Source organism: Lucilia sericata, unplaced genomic scaffold (genome assembly GCF_015586225.1).
Source record: "Lucilia sericata isolate MDLA Ls3-8-SP2 unplaced genomic scaffold, ASM1558622v1 Contig000237F_arrow, whole genome shotgun sequence".
In the NCBI taxonomy this organism is placed as follows: Eukaryota; Metazoa; Arthropoda; class Insecta; order Diptera; family Calliphoridae; genus Lucilia; species Lucilia sericata.
The window spans coordinates 203,434-217,309 of record NW_023994264.1 but is presented as its reverse complement, the minus strand read 5'-3'; the positions used below and the strand labels follow the sequence as shown (position 1 = coordinate 217,309).

Here is a 13,876-nt window from a genome sequence, read left to right as displayed (position 1 = left end):
CCAAATTCATCCAAAATATTTATTATTATCCTAAACAGTTTGGTGTTGAAAACCAGCAATATCGGTTGACAACGTAAAAAGTTATGAGTAAAAATTTCGGACTACCTCGAAAAAAATTACGTTTGTTTCCTAATTCTTAAGAAGTTTTCTCATAAACTACCAAAGATATTTCGATGAATTTTGTTACACATTATTTTTTCAAAGTAAGGATCAATTATGTTCATAATCATTAAAATCGATCCAAAATTTCCCATAGCCCCCATACAAAGGTATATATTTCCGGAAATTAGTTTATCGTTAATAACTCCTTCAAATATATCGATATCAATACACAATTGTGTACATGTAAATATACTATGAACATATGGTCATAGCTCCCATATAAGGTCCACTTCCGAAAATCACTTAATCGCGTATATTTCATTAAATTATAAAGCTATCGGTATAAAATTCGACTTGAATATGTTCTGTGTACATATAAATCATTCTACCAATTTTTTTCCGGATGGGTCCTTTATTGATCATAGCGCCCATAGAGGGTCCACTTCCGAAAATCACTTAAACGCACATATTTCATTAATTAATAAAGCTAGTGTGGTAAAATTCTGTGTATATATAATCATTCTGCTAAAATATTTTCGAACTGGCCTATTATTGGTCATATCTCCGATATAAGGTTATCAACATCGTTTCAGGAATATGGTTTGTAAATATACAAACCATTCTCCTAAATTTTATGACATCGGCAAGATCGGTCCATAATAAGTCATAGCACCCGTAAAAGGCCCACATCCTAAAATATTAATATACATTTTTTATGACCTAATCAAAATTAGTTCCACATATGCATAAATGTTAGTACCCTCACTACGGATACAAAACTTATGCCGAGTTATCTAGCTTGCTGGTGGAGGGTATTTAGGATTCGGCATAGCCGAATATAGCACTATAACTTGTTTTTTTTTTAAATTTAGGGACACGATATCTCAAATCCCAGATGTGATTGATAATCAGATTCGGATCCAGCGCTGTTCAATCCTTTAAAAAAGTATAACCGAGGGTTTCGACTTTTTTAAAAATTTGTCGGCCTGTGTTATTATTGTTTAAAATGTTGCCATTGTCCCCGTTACATTATTCCTCGTAAGAGGAAAATTCAATTTCTTTAAACCTTTGATGTCGTACTAAAAACTCAAATTAATTTTGTACAGTTGATTAGTGCACCCAAGGATGGGTGTAAGCTAGTATCGAGGTATAAAACTAAAAATTTCATTTCAATAAATTTACAGTAAATAATTATTTAATTATAATTCAACACTTAAACAACCTATAATTACCATTTACTAGGGTTGGGGGCAATGTGTACATTTTTAATTACAATTACTTTTAAAGTTTTGAAAATTATAATTATTTGCAATTGTAATTGATGACTATCCAATTACAACTACTTGTAATGGTGATTTTTTACAATTACATGTAATTAGTAATACCTGAATTATAATTGTAATTGGTTATTGCTTAATTATACAGTGCAAGTAATTGTAATTAACCATATAAAGAATTACTTTATATTTTGTAATTAGCAAAACTTCAATTACAAGTAATTATAATTATAATTGACTATCTACCTTATGTAATTATTACCTCCCAAGCCTGCTATTCACTGAACCGCCTTATACATCATAGGACACGAACTGACATACATACATTTCACATGCTTAATTAGACGTTAAGTGACACACGGAAAGACTTTTCACTTATTTTACCATAAACATGCGGGTCGTGGTTGATGCAAATAATAGCAGTAAAATAACACAGTATGTAAAATATGCTTCCTGTAAAAATTCAACGAATTATGTCATTTAAAGTTAAAGTTCCTTTTATTGATTTTTTCATAAAATGTTTTAAAATTGTGATAAAATATTTTCTTGCAAAATTCTTGTGCTTATAATTTGCATACACACTTATTTGCCTGTTATTAAACTCCTTTCTTAATGTGATTATAATTTTTTGTATGTATATTATACATGCATGTACATAACTATGAAGGTAAATCATGTAGAGGGATTTAAATATACGTGACTGAAATTTAAAACAAATATATTTTCTTTAAAGCTAGTTTAATTATATTTATAACTATGTATAGTATGGTTATTCAATTTTAAAGCTATTTTAATGAAAACCTCAACAAATATAAGCCGATTATTATTTTCATAATACAGTAAAAAATGTTAATTTTCTTTTGAATTGCTTTAGAGAAAATAGTATAAAAGAGAAAAACACACACAACTGCTTTATAGTGGAAGCTCACTCACTATACTTTCTGTACTGGAGAGGTTAAACGCTAAAGCAAATGAGAAATCAACACAGCGCTTTATATCTAAAAATCTCTCTGCGTGTTCTCTTAAACATTATTTTAATATGATTTATTCCAAATTACACACAGTTAATTCGATTAGTATGTATATTTTAAGTTCATTAAACGTCTATTATTCTTAATTATTCAAAACATTATCCCAAACTCTATCCACTTATGTTATTCTAGGGTTTTAAATCATCTTAAATTTCTTACATGTTGTAACAAGTTTGTTAATGTTTTACTTTAAAAACAAAATTTTTTAGTAAATTTATATACAAACAAAAAATTTAAACAAAGCTGTCACTTGTCTAAAAACTACTCTGCATTTGCTTCAAATGAAAGCTTGCAATGGACATGACATGAACATAATACCAGAGGAAGATTAAACAAATAATTACTGTTAAACAAGTCATTTAATATTCATTCTTTGGTCGTTAAATGTCATTATTAATACAAAGATTTAAAATTATACTTACTACTAAATTTTTTGCATTATAAATTCTTTATGTTTTGCTAGAAAAATTAAAGATATATATGTCTGCAAATATTCTGACAGATATACATTTATCTATACATACTTACATAACTGTCAGATTCATGTATTTCAAAAAATATTCAAGTCAAACTTCACTAATTTGTGATATCGTTGCATACTAGGTATGGAAAATTTTAATTTTGAAATAGTACCAATTTTATCAAAAATAGTACTTATTAAAATTTAAAGTACTTAATTACTAACTTTAGCTCTTTTTCTCACAAAACTAAACCACTGCACATAAATTAGACAAATCTATTGACTAGTCTATGGTCTAATATATAAAATATTCCCTTAACTACTAAATGGACTAGTCTTTTTGTTAGTCCATTAAATAGGCTACGACTATTCTATGGACTAGTCTATTTAAAAGCCTATGGACAAATCTATTGAATAATTTATGTACTTGTCTTACGACTACTCTATGCACTAAACATGGGTTTCTAATCAGTTAACTCTTTCACGTATACGGGACACCGGTGTCCTAAGAATTTTATCATTTTTTTCTCGATTTTGGGCGTAATTTTGAGTTCACAGCTACAGTAAATGGTTATTTCCAAAGAAAAATAAGTTATTTTTTAGAATTTGATGTCACTACATGCTAAAAAGTATAATATCCTGCGATATCTTTCGAAAACACTTTTCCATTTTTCATCAAAAATGATCAATATACGTCAAAATAAACTCCAGCGGTTTAGATTTGTGCGTGAAAGGGTTAGTACGGTTCCTATATAATATACTTTCAAAAAACATCTCCAAACTTGGACAACGGTGCAAAAATAAAAAAACAAGTGAGAGTGTTATATTTGTCTGTACCGAATCTTATATATCAAACCGTATGCCTTAAAAGGAATGCTCTCCTATAAACATCAGGGTGATATTACTCATCAAATTAACTAAAGAGGACCTTATATGAGAGATAGGGTTAATAATTGACCGTTTTTCATAAAATTTTTTTAGACCAATTTTGGTTCATACAAAACATCTTTACATCGAATATCACTTCGCGACACTTTCCGCATGTAATTCGGTAGGAAGATTTACGTTCCTATAAATGTTTCTTATATAAAATTTCATAACTGTTCACGTATTTTTGAGTCAGCAAAGATCGTTAAAGTAATTTTCTTATGGACCGATCCTCAATACATTTCGTAGAGGGGTTTTAACTCGTATAAAACATATGTGTGTCGAATTTCATCGCTTTTCTGCTATTTTTAAGCCAGTAATGATCGTGTAAGTAATTTTTTGAAGGGCACCTAATATGGGCAGTAGGGTGAATTATGGACCGATCCACATAAAGTTTGATAGAGAGATTTTGGCTTCATTGAAACTTATGTGTGTCGAATTTCATCACTATACTGTATTTTTAAGCCAATAATGAGCGTTAATGTCATATTCTGAAGAGAATTATATAGGGGGTATGATCAATTATGGACCGATCAACACAAAATTAGGTATGGAGATTTTGGATCATATGAAACTTATGTGTATTAAATTTCATCAATATACTCGTATTTTTAAGCCAGTAATGAGCGTTAAAGTAATTTTCTGAAGGGGACCTTATATGGGGGGTAGGTTCAATTATGGACCGATCAACATAAAATTTGGTGGAAAGCTTTTTGACTTACTCATGTCAAATTTCATTGTTATACTAGTATTTTTAAGCCAGCAATGACCGTTAAACTATTTTTTGAAGGGGACCTTATTTGGGGGGTTGGGTCAACTATGGACCGATCCACATAAAACTTGATAGAGAGATTTTGGCTACATTGAAACTTATGAGTGCCGAATTTCATCACTATAGTCTTATTTTTAAGCCAGTAATGAGCGTTAAAGTAATTTTCTGAAGGGGGCCTTATATGGGATCAATTATGGACCGGTCCTCATAAAATTTGGTAGGGAGATTTTGGATCATATGAAACTTATTTATGCCGAATTTCATCGGTATACTCATACTTTTGAAACAGATATGCCCATTAAAGCTGTTTTTCGGGAGTCCACTTGTATGGGGGTTATCCGAAAACGTGAACCGATATTGCCCATTTTCAATACCAAACAAACCTTACATATAGAGAATATTTGTGGAAAATTTCAATACTCTATCTCGTTCCGTTCGGACTCTATCGTGCTTTTCAACAGACAGACGGACAGACATGGCTAGATCGTCTTAGAATTTAATAAGGACCCAGAATATATGTACTTTTGTAGGTCTATGACAAATATTTCGATGTGTTACAAACGGAATGACAAAACCAATATACTCCCCATCTTTTTTTATGGTGGATATAAAAATAAAACAAGTTAGAGTGCTATATTCGGCTATGCCGAATCTTAAATACCCTCCACCAGCAAACTACTTTTTATTGAAACCCATCTAACTATCTAATTTTTAGATAACTTGCCAAAATTTTTGTCGAACTAATTTTGATTAGGTCCAAAAAAATGTATATTAATACGACAGTTCGAAAATATTTTAATAGAATGATGTAGCTATACACAGAATATGGGAGATGTGACCAATTATGGACTGATCAGGAAACAATTTATTATATAGATTTTTATGCAGAAAAAGATCAAGTCTAATTCTACTTCAATAGCTTTATTAATCAATGAAATATGTGAGTTTAGGTGACTTTAGGAAGTGGACTTTATATAGGAGCTATGAGCAATTAAGGGCCTATCCGAAAAAATTTCGCAGAGTGATTCATATGTGCACAAATCATATTTTATCAAGATATCTTTATTTGATAATTAAATATGTGCGTTTAAGGGATTTTTTGAAGTGGACCTATTACCAAATATGGACCGATCCAAAAAAAAAAATTGGTACAATGTTTTATATGCCTATCCGCAAAAAATTTCGTACAGTGATTTATGTAAAGACAAAACATATTTGTGTCGAATTTTCTCAAATTAACTTTATTTGACAATGAAATATGTGTGTTTAAGTGACTCTCGGAAGTGGACCTTATATGGAAGCTATGACCAATAATGGACCGATCCGAGAAAAAAGTGGTAGAATGATTCATATGTACACAAAACTTATTCAAGTCGAATTTTACCCATATAGCTTTAGAATTCAATGAAATATATGCGTATAAATGATTTTCGGAAGTGGACCTTATAAGGGAACTATGACCAATTATGGGCCTATTCTGGAAACATTTCGCAGAGTGATTCATATTTGGACAAAACATGTTTGTGTCGAATTTTATCAAGATAGCTTTAGTTGATAATGAAATATGTGCTTTTAAGTGATTTTCGTAAGTGGACCTTATATGGGAGTTATGACCAATAATGGACCGACCCGTAAAAAAATTATAAAATGATTTGTACGTACACAAAACATATTCAAGTCGAATATTATCCCAATAGCTTTAGAATTCAATGAAATATATGCGTTTAAGTGATTTTCGGAAGTGGACCTTATATGGGAGCTATGACCAATTATGGGCCTATCCGGAAAAAAATCGTAGAATGATTAATGTTTAGGTAAAACATATTTGTGTCGAATTTCATCAAAATAGCTGTAGTTGACAATGAAATATGAGCTTTTAAATGATTTTCGGAAGTGGGCCTTATATGGGAGCTATGACCAATAATGTACCGATCCGTAGAAAATTTGGTAGAATGATTTGTATGTACACAAAACATATCCAACTCAAATTTTATCACAATAGCTTTATTCATCAATGAAATATGTGCGTTTAGGTGATTTTCGGAAGTGGACCTTATATGGGAGCTATGACCAATTGTGGACCGACTGAGATCTACTTTGACACTATGATTTCTGTTCATATTATATTTACATATACAAAATTTCGTGTTGATACCGATATATTTGAGGGAGTTATTAACGATAAACTAATTTCCGGGAATATATAACTTTGTATGGGGGCTATGGGAAATATTGGATCGATTGTAAAGATTTTTAACATAATTGATCACTACCCTGAAAAAATAATGTATGACAAAATTCATCGAAATATCTTTGGTAGTTTCTGAGAAAACTTCAAAAGAATTATGAAAAAAACGTAATTTTTTTCGAGGTAGTCTGAAACTTTTACTCATAACTTTTTACGATGTGAACCGATTTTGCTCATTTTCAATACCAAACTGCTTAGGATAATAATAAATATTTTGGGTGAATTTGGTTGATTTCCTTTGCTTAGTTTTAACTTGAGCGTGTTTTACACAGACAGACAGACAGACAGACGGACAGACGGACATAGCTAAATCGACTCAGAATTTGATAAGGACCCAGAATATATATACTTTGTTGGGTCTTAGATGAATATTTCTTGGTGTTACACACGGAACGACAAACTTATATATACCCTCTATCACCACTGATGGTGGTGGATAGTATAAAAATATGTTTGCTAATGAAATTCACACATATCTCTCCAGATTACTTAAACGTTATATATGTCATTAAGGCCTCAGCTTCTGCTTTCTAAATCCGTAGAGAAACTTAAAATCGGTTCAGATTCAACTAAGTTACTGACTTATAGGTGCTTAAAAGTACGAAAAACAGCTTTTTACCCGTAACTCAAGATTTTGGAGGTAGATGACAAATTTTAAAAACATATTCTTGCTCTACTCGGATCCACCTTTCACAAAAATAGTATCACTTCCCAAGTATTTATTTTTGTCGCATAGTGTAATATATGAACTATACTATGTATCAACTATTGTATGAGGTGTTCTATCGATTACTTTAAGCAGCAGTCTGTGTAATACTTAATCAATTAGTCTATTGATCATTCGTTGATCTAGTCTATGGAATATTCTATTGACTAATCAACGGACTAAAACTAATCTGTGGTCTATCATATGTACTATTTGAATAGTTGAATAGTTTTGGTACTAGATAAGGGATAAATCCCTTTCTTAAAATGTAGACTAATCTATTGACTCCTATATGGACCACCTTATGGGCAATTCTATGGTTTAGTCTATGGACTATTCCATGTACGAAAATGTTAAAAGGTTATCGGAGTCTTTGAACTAAACTATTTACCTGTCTATCTATTACTCTATGAACTAGTTTATGGTCTAATCTATAGAATACTCTATCGAATAGCCTATGGACTACTCTATAGATTACTATATGTGGTAGACTTTGTACTATTTAATGGACTAGTTTAATATTCGTGGCAACATAGAAATATTTGTCGATAGTCAAGCGGCACCTCTCTCGCTAAACTCGTATACTATCACTTGCCTATTAGTTGGACAATGCATAAAGGATCTGTCAAGGCTAGGTCGTCTGTCTGACATTATCCTTGTTTGGATCGCTGTTCGTAGGGACTATAATGGAAATGAAGGCGCAGATGAGATTGCCAGAACGGGATTTGCTTTTGGCATCTCCAAGGCTGGATCGTCTATCCGACATTATCCCTATGCATATGGATTATTATGGAAATGAACAGGCAAATGAGCTTGCCAGAACGGGATTTACTCTTGGCATATCCAAGGCTGGATCGTCTGTCTGACACTATCCAGTAGCAACTACTTTAGGTTTTATCAAGAGCGGTATCCTCAGATTTTTTCATCAAAAAACTGTGTCTAGATTATTCCACTTATAATATAGATACATTTAAAGAGGCCAAGACACCTTATAAACCAAAATAGACAGGTCGATGGCAGTAATAACATGGATTTAAGTGCTAAGCAGACATACAAGTAGGCCTGGGCTCCCCTTCAATGAACACTATCACAGTTGCAATAACAGGGAAAAGGAAGAAACGGTATTCCATCTTCTCCGTAAAACTAAAACTGTCTCCTTGGCAGTTACTTCATATCTAACCTTGAATGGAGTGGTCCGGTCAAAACGGAGTCTTTTCGACTCTACTTGACTGTTCGCGCGCAGTGAACTACCACATTAACGAACCAGTATATACTAGATTAATCTTTGATCTAGTCTATGGAATATTCTATGGAGTAGTCTTTTGACCAATCTACAAAGTAGTCTAAGAACTAATATATGTTCTATCCTATAGATTAGTTTAATGATTAATTCTTTGAATAGTATGATTAATATGTGGATGATTAGTATGTGGACTTCTTTATTGAATAGTCTATGGACTTGTTTATTTACTAATCTAGGGAATACCTTAACTACTCTATATGGACTATTCTATGTACTAGCCTATTAAATATTATGGAATTATTTATGAACCACTCTTTAAATTGGCGTATGGACTACAATATAGACACATCTATGAAATAGTCCGATGGCGACTACTTTATAGACTTCTTTTGGGTTTAGTTCACGCACTAGACGATGGATTAGTCATTAGTTTGAACTATGGATTCATATTATGAAACTTGTCCATTTATAACGTAAATATGTTTCTTAATATCTCATGAAGTAAGTCAAGTGACCCAATTTAAAAATCAATGTCTTCCGATTTGAACAATGTCTTCCGATTTGGACATTGGTGTAAATTTAATCTATCGATTTTTTAGTTGGTCACTTGACATGAAATTGCCCCTATACCATTTATTACAGGATTGTAGCATATGTTGTCTGTATGAGTTTTAGCATTAATCCATTATTATTTTCTACCCCTCTCACATCCATGAACTTATTTTATAACTCTAATGAACATTGTTGTTCTTCTTCGTCTTCGTTTTCACTTCAGCTGTTGCTCTTCTTCATACAAATGAGTGAATGACGTTAAGAGGTGTTTTATGTTTGTGACAAATTGTCTGTTAAATATTTCAAGATTTATGATGCTTTTTTAATATTTGTCACTTCTTAAGATTTTTTATAAAGTATTTTCTAGGATTGTTAATCAAACATAATATTATGTTGTGGGAATTTTAACGATTATAAGGGATAAAATGTAGCAAAAACGTTCATAATACTGCTGCTAATGTGAAAACAAGTGATAAGACATTGTTTTACTGAATTTCTTTCATAAATATAAAGAAGAATGTTTGTCGAACTTCAAGTGACGTAATATAAAGTTTGAAATTATTTTTACAAAGTAAAGGATGAAGGAAATTTTAGTAATGAAGAATGTAAAATTAAGAAACTGAACTGAATTAAGAAACTGAATGCAAAATTAAGAAACTGAACTGAAACTGAACTAGAACTGAACTAGAACTGAACTAGAACTGAACTAGAACTGGACTAGAACTGAACTAGAACTGAACTAGAACTGAACTAGAACTGAACTAGAACTGAACTAGAACTGAACTAGAACTGAACTAGAACTGAACTAGAACTGAACTAGAACTGAACTAGAACTGAACTAGAACTGAACTAGAACTGAACTAGAACTGAACTAGAACTGAACTAGAACTGAACTAGAACTGAACTAGAACTGAACTAGAACTGAACTAGAACTGAACTAGAACTGAACTAGAACTGAACTAGAACTGAACTAGAACTGAACTAGAACTGAACTAGAACTGAACTAGAACTGAACTAGAACTGAACTAGAACTGAACTAGAACTGAACTAGAACTGAACTAGAACTGAACTAGAACTGTAAAACTGAACTAGAACTGAACTAGAACTGAACTAGAACTGAACTAGAACTGAACTAGAACTGAACTAGAACTGAACTAGAACTGAACTAGAACTGAACTAGAACTGAACTAGAACTGAACTAGAACTGAACTAGAACTGAACTAGAACTGAACTAGAACTGAACTAGAACTGAACTAGAACTGAACTAGAACTGAACTAGAACTGAACTAGAACTGAACTAGAACTGAACTAGAACTGAACTAGAACTGAACTAGAACTGAACTAGAACTGAACTAGAACTGAACTAGAACTGAACTAGAACTGAACTAGAACTGAACTAGAACTGAACTAGAACTGAACTAGAACTGAACTAGAACTGAACTAGAACTGAACTAGAACTGAACTAGAACTGAACTAGAACTGAACTAGAACTGAACTAGAACTGAACTAGAACTGAACTAGAACTGAACTAGAACTGAACTAGAACTGAACTAGAACTGAACTAGAACTGAACTAGAACTGAACTAGAACTGAACTAGAACTGAACTAGAACTGAACTAGAACTGAACTAGAACTGAACTAGAACTGAACTAGAACTGAACTACAACTGAACTGGAACTAAACTAGAACCTGAACTAAACTGAACTAGAACTGAACTAGAACTGAACTAGAACTGAACTAGAACTGAACTAGAACTGAACTAGAACTGAACTAGAACTGAACTAGAACTGAACTAGAACTGAACTAGAACTGAACTAGAACTGAACTAGAACTGAACTAGAACTGAACTAGAACTGAACTAGAACTGAACTAGAACTGAACTAGAACTGAACTAGAACTGAACTAGAACTGAACTAGAACTGAACTAGAACTGAACTAGAACTGAACTAGAACTGAACTAGAACTGAACTAGAACTGAACTAGAACTGAACTAGAACTGAACTAGAACTGAACTAGAACTGAACTAGAGAACTGAACTAGAACTGAACTAGAAACTGAACTAAACGAACTAGAACGACTAGAACTGAACTAGAACTGAACTAGAACTGAACTAGAACTGAACTAGAACTGAAACTAGAACTGAAACTAGAACTGAACTAGAACTGAACTAGAACTGAACTAGAACTGAACTAGAACTGAACTAGAACTGAACTAGAACTGAACTAGAACTGAACTAGAACTGAACTAGAACTGAACTAGAAACTGAACTAGAACTGAACTAGAACTGACTAGAACTGAACTAGAACTGAAGACTAGAACTGAACTAGAACTGAACTAGAACTGAACTAGAACTGAACTAGAACTGAACTAAACTGAACTAGAACTGAACTAGAACTGAACTAGAACTGAACTAGAACTGAACTAGAACTGAACTAGAACTGAACTAGGACTGACTAAACTGAAATTAGAACTGAACTAGAACTGAACTAGAACTGAACTAGAACTGAACTAGATCTGAACTAGAACTGAACTAGAACTGAACTAGAACTGAACTAGAACTGAACTAGAACTGAACTAGAACTGAACTAGAACTGAACTAGAACTGAACTAGAACTGAACTAAACTGAACTCGAACTGAACTAGAACTGAACTAGTGAGTTGCTGGAAGGCTTAGATACAAGTCGGTCGACTAAGCGCAAGGTGGCACGTTTGGTGGATCCAATAGTTCCAGAGATCGCGGGAGCCACTGCTTGGTCATGATATTGGCTGGATTACTATTGAAGACTTGATTAACTGCTGAGGTGCTTAGTACGACATCTATGATGACCATGCTGCTATCTGTCAGACTTTGCGGGGTAGATTGCAAAAATCTGATAAGAAACATTATCACAACACTCACTCCTATGGAAACACAAAACATCCAAGATGATTCATTATCCTCCATGATGCCTATTACATCCATAATGTCTGATTCCTAACAGGATGTCATACCCCATCCCTGAATTATAACACGATATACATCCCTGAGGACATAGAGATGCGGATGATCCAAAATATAATATACATACATTTATTATATTTTTTTAATTTATAATTTGTTTATTACTGAATTGTAATTATGAAAACACGAAAATTTCTGAATAAAATTTATTGTTGTATCAAAAAAAAAAAAAAAAAAAAAAAAAAAACTACCACCAGAAGATTAGATGGCATTCTACAAGCTTTGGCTTGTACAATGGATTCCTGCGATTGTTTGTTTGTGTCGTTGTTGTTAATGTGTTCCATGTAATTCTCATGAGTAAGCTCGAAGGTGTTGAACGACTCAAGCAGGGAAGGCGCACATGAGTTAGGCTAGGATTCCAACCGATCCTTGTCCTGGTACCGGAGGGGAGCTGTCAGTCATTACCAGCAACAAGTATATTGATCATCAGAAGATATCTAAGCAAATATGGAACTACTTGGCAATAATTTCAAATTCTACAATTTCACACACAACCACAACTGCAGTATTATGTGTGTGGCCCAACTCATTCATATATTCCCCTAATGCAAACATTATAAAACTATAAAAAAATATGTATCTAACAGATTGTTCTGCAAATTGTTCTTTGCATAAAATATACCACATGATTAGTTTGCCAACAGAATAAAAAATGATTGTAATCGCAATAGCAAAACTGTTGCTCATTTTTAAGTTAGAATTTTTATTTATATTTTTGTCTTTACACATTTTTTATTTTCTTTTGTAATAAAAGATAAAAAATCTACTTGTAAAAGTATCATTTTTATCTCACTGTTTGATTTATTGTATCCACGCAATTGTTGGAAATAAATACATGATGTTGCCGTTGGACACAGTGATGAGAAGAGGAAAATATTTGTCATTAATTATTTTAAAAATATGTTTGCTGTTTTAATATAAATATCAAATATTGATAGTTTCTTCACGATTAAGATGTAATAAAACCGTAATAGTGACACAAATATGAATCAAACTCATAACCCTCTAACTTATAGACTTATACCAATCAGTCAACTAACTTATGGGAATTTATTTCAAATATTAACTTTTATTCATAACATGTTATATTTAAAATCAGCTAATTCAAACCACAGTGCAATATTTCATTTTCTTGTGACTAAATGACGCGTCATTTTATTTTAGAAAATCCAAAAAAAATACTATGAGTAAATACTACTCTATATATATGCATAGTAAATAGTGTTTCAAATTTATACAAGTTTGAGTATAAATATCAATTGTGATAGAAAAAATTAATTTGTTGAAATGTAAATGCATGTTGGATTTTCTTCGCAATTTTATATGGATTGTTTGTTTGTAAATATTTTCACGGAAATATTTAATAGAAATTTTATAAAGACTGACGTTTTTTCAAATTTACATGATAATGTGTTAATGTTTTTCATTTGATTTTTAATTTGCAGGTTTTTATTTTGTGTTTAACAGTCTGAGTTATTGAGTGTTGTGGACAATATTAGCAGTTTCTATATATATCGGAAAGGTAAGAACATAATTTCATTTTAACCTTAATTCAGA

At 32.0% G+C, this 13,876-nt stretch overlaps 1 protein-coding gene across 1 annotated transcript in view; it reads left to right on the top strand.

The window, feature by feature from the left end:
- The window catches only part of LOC119602522 (calcitonin gene-related peptide type 1 receptor), a 170,374-nt gene that overhangs the window by 25,235 nt on the left and 131,263 nt on the right, over positions 1-13,876 (top strand). Inside the window, exon 2 of the mRNA XM_037954094.1 lies at positions 13,765-13,841. The gene's annotated coding sequence lies outside the window, so the exon portion shown is untranslated. The remainder of the gene's footprint in view (positions 1-13,764; positions 13,842-13,876) is intronic.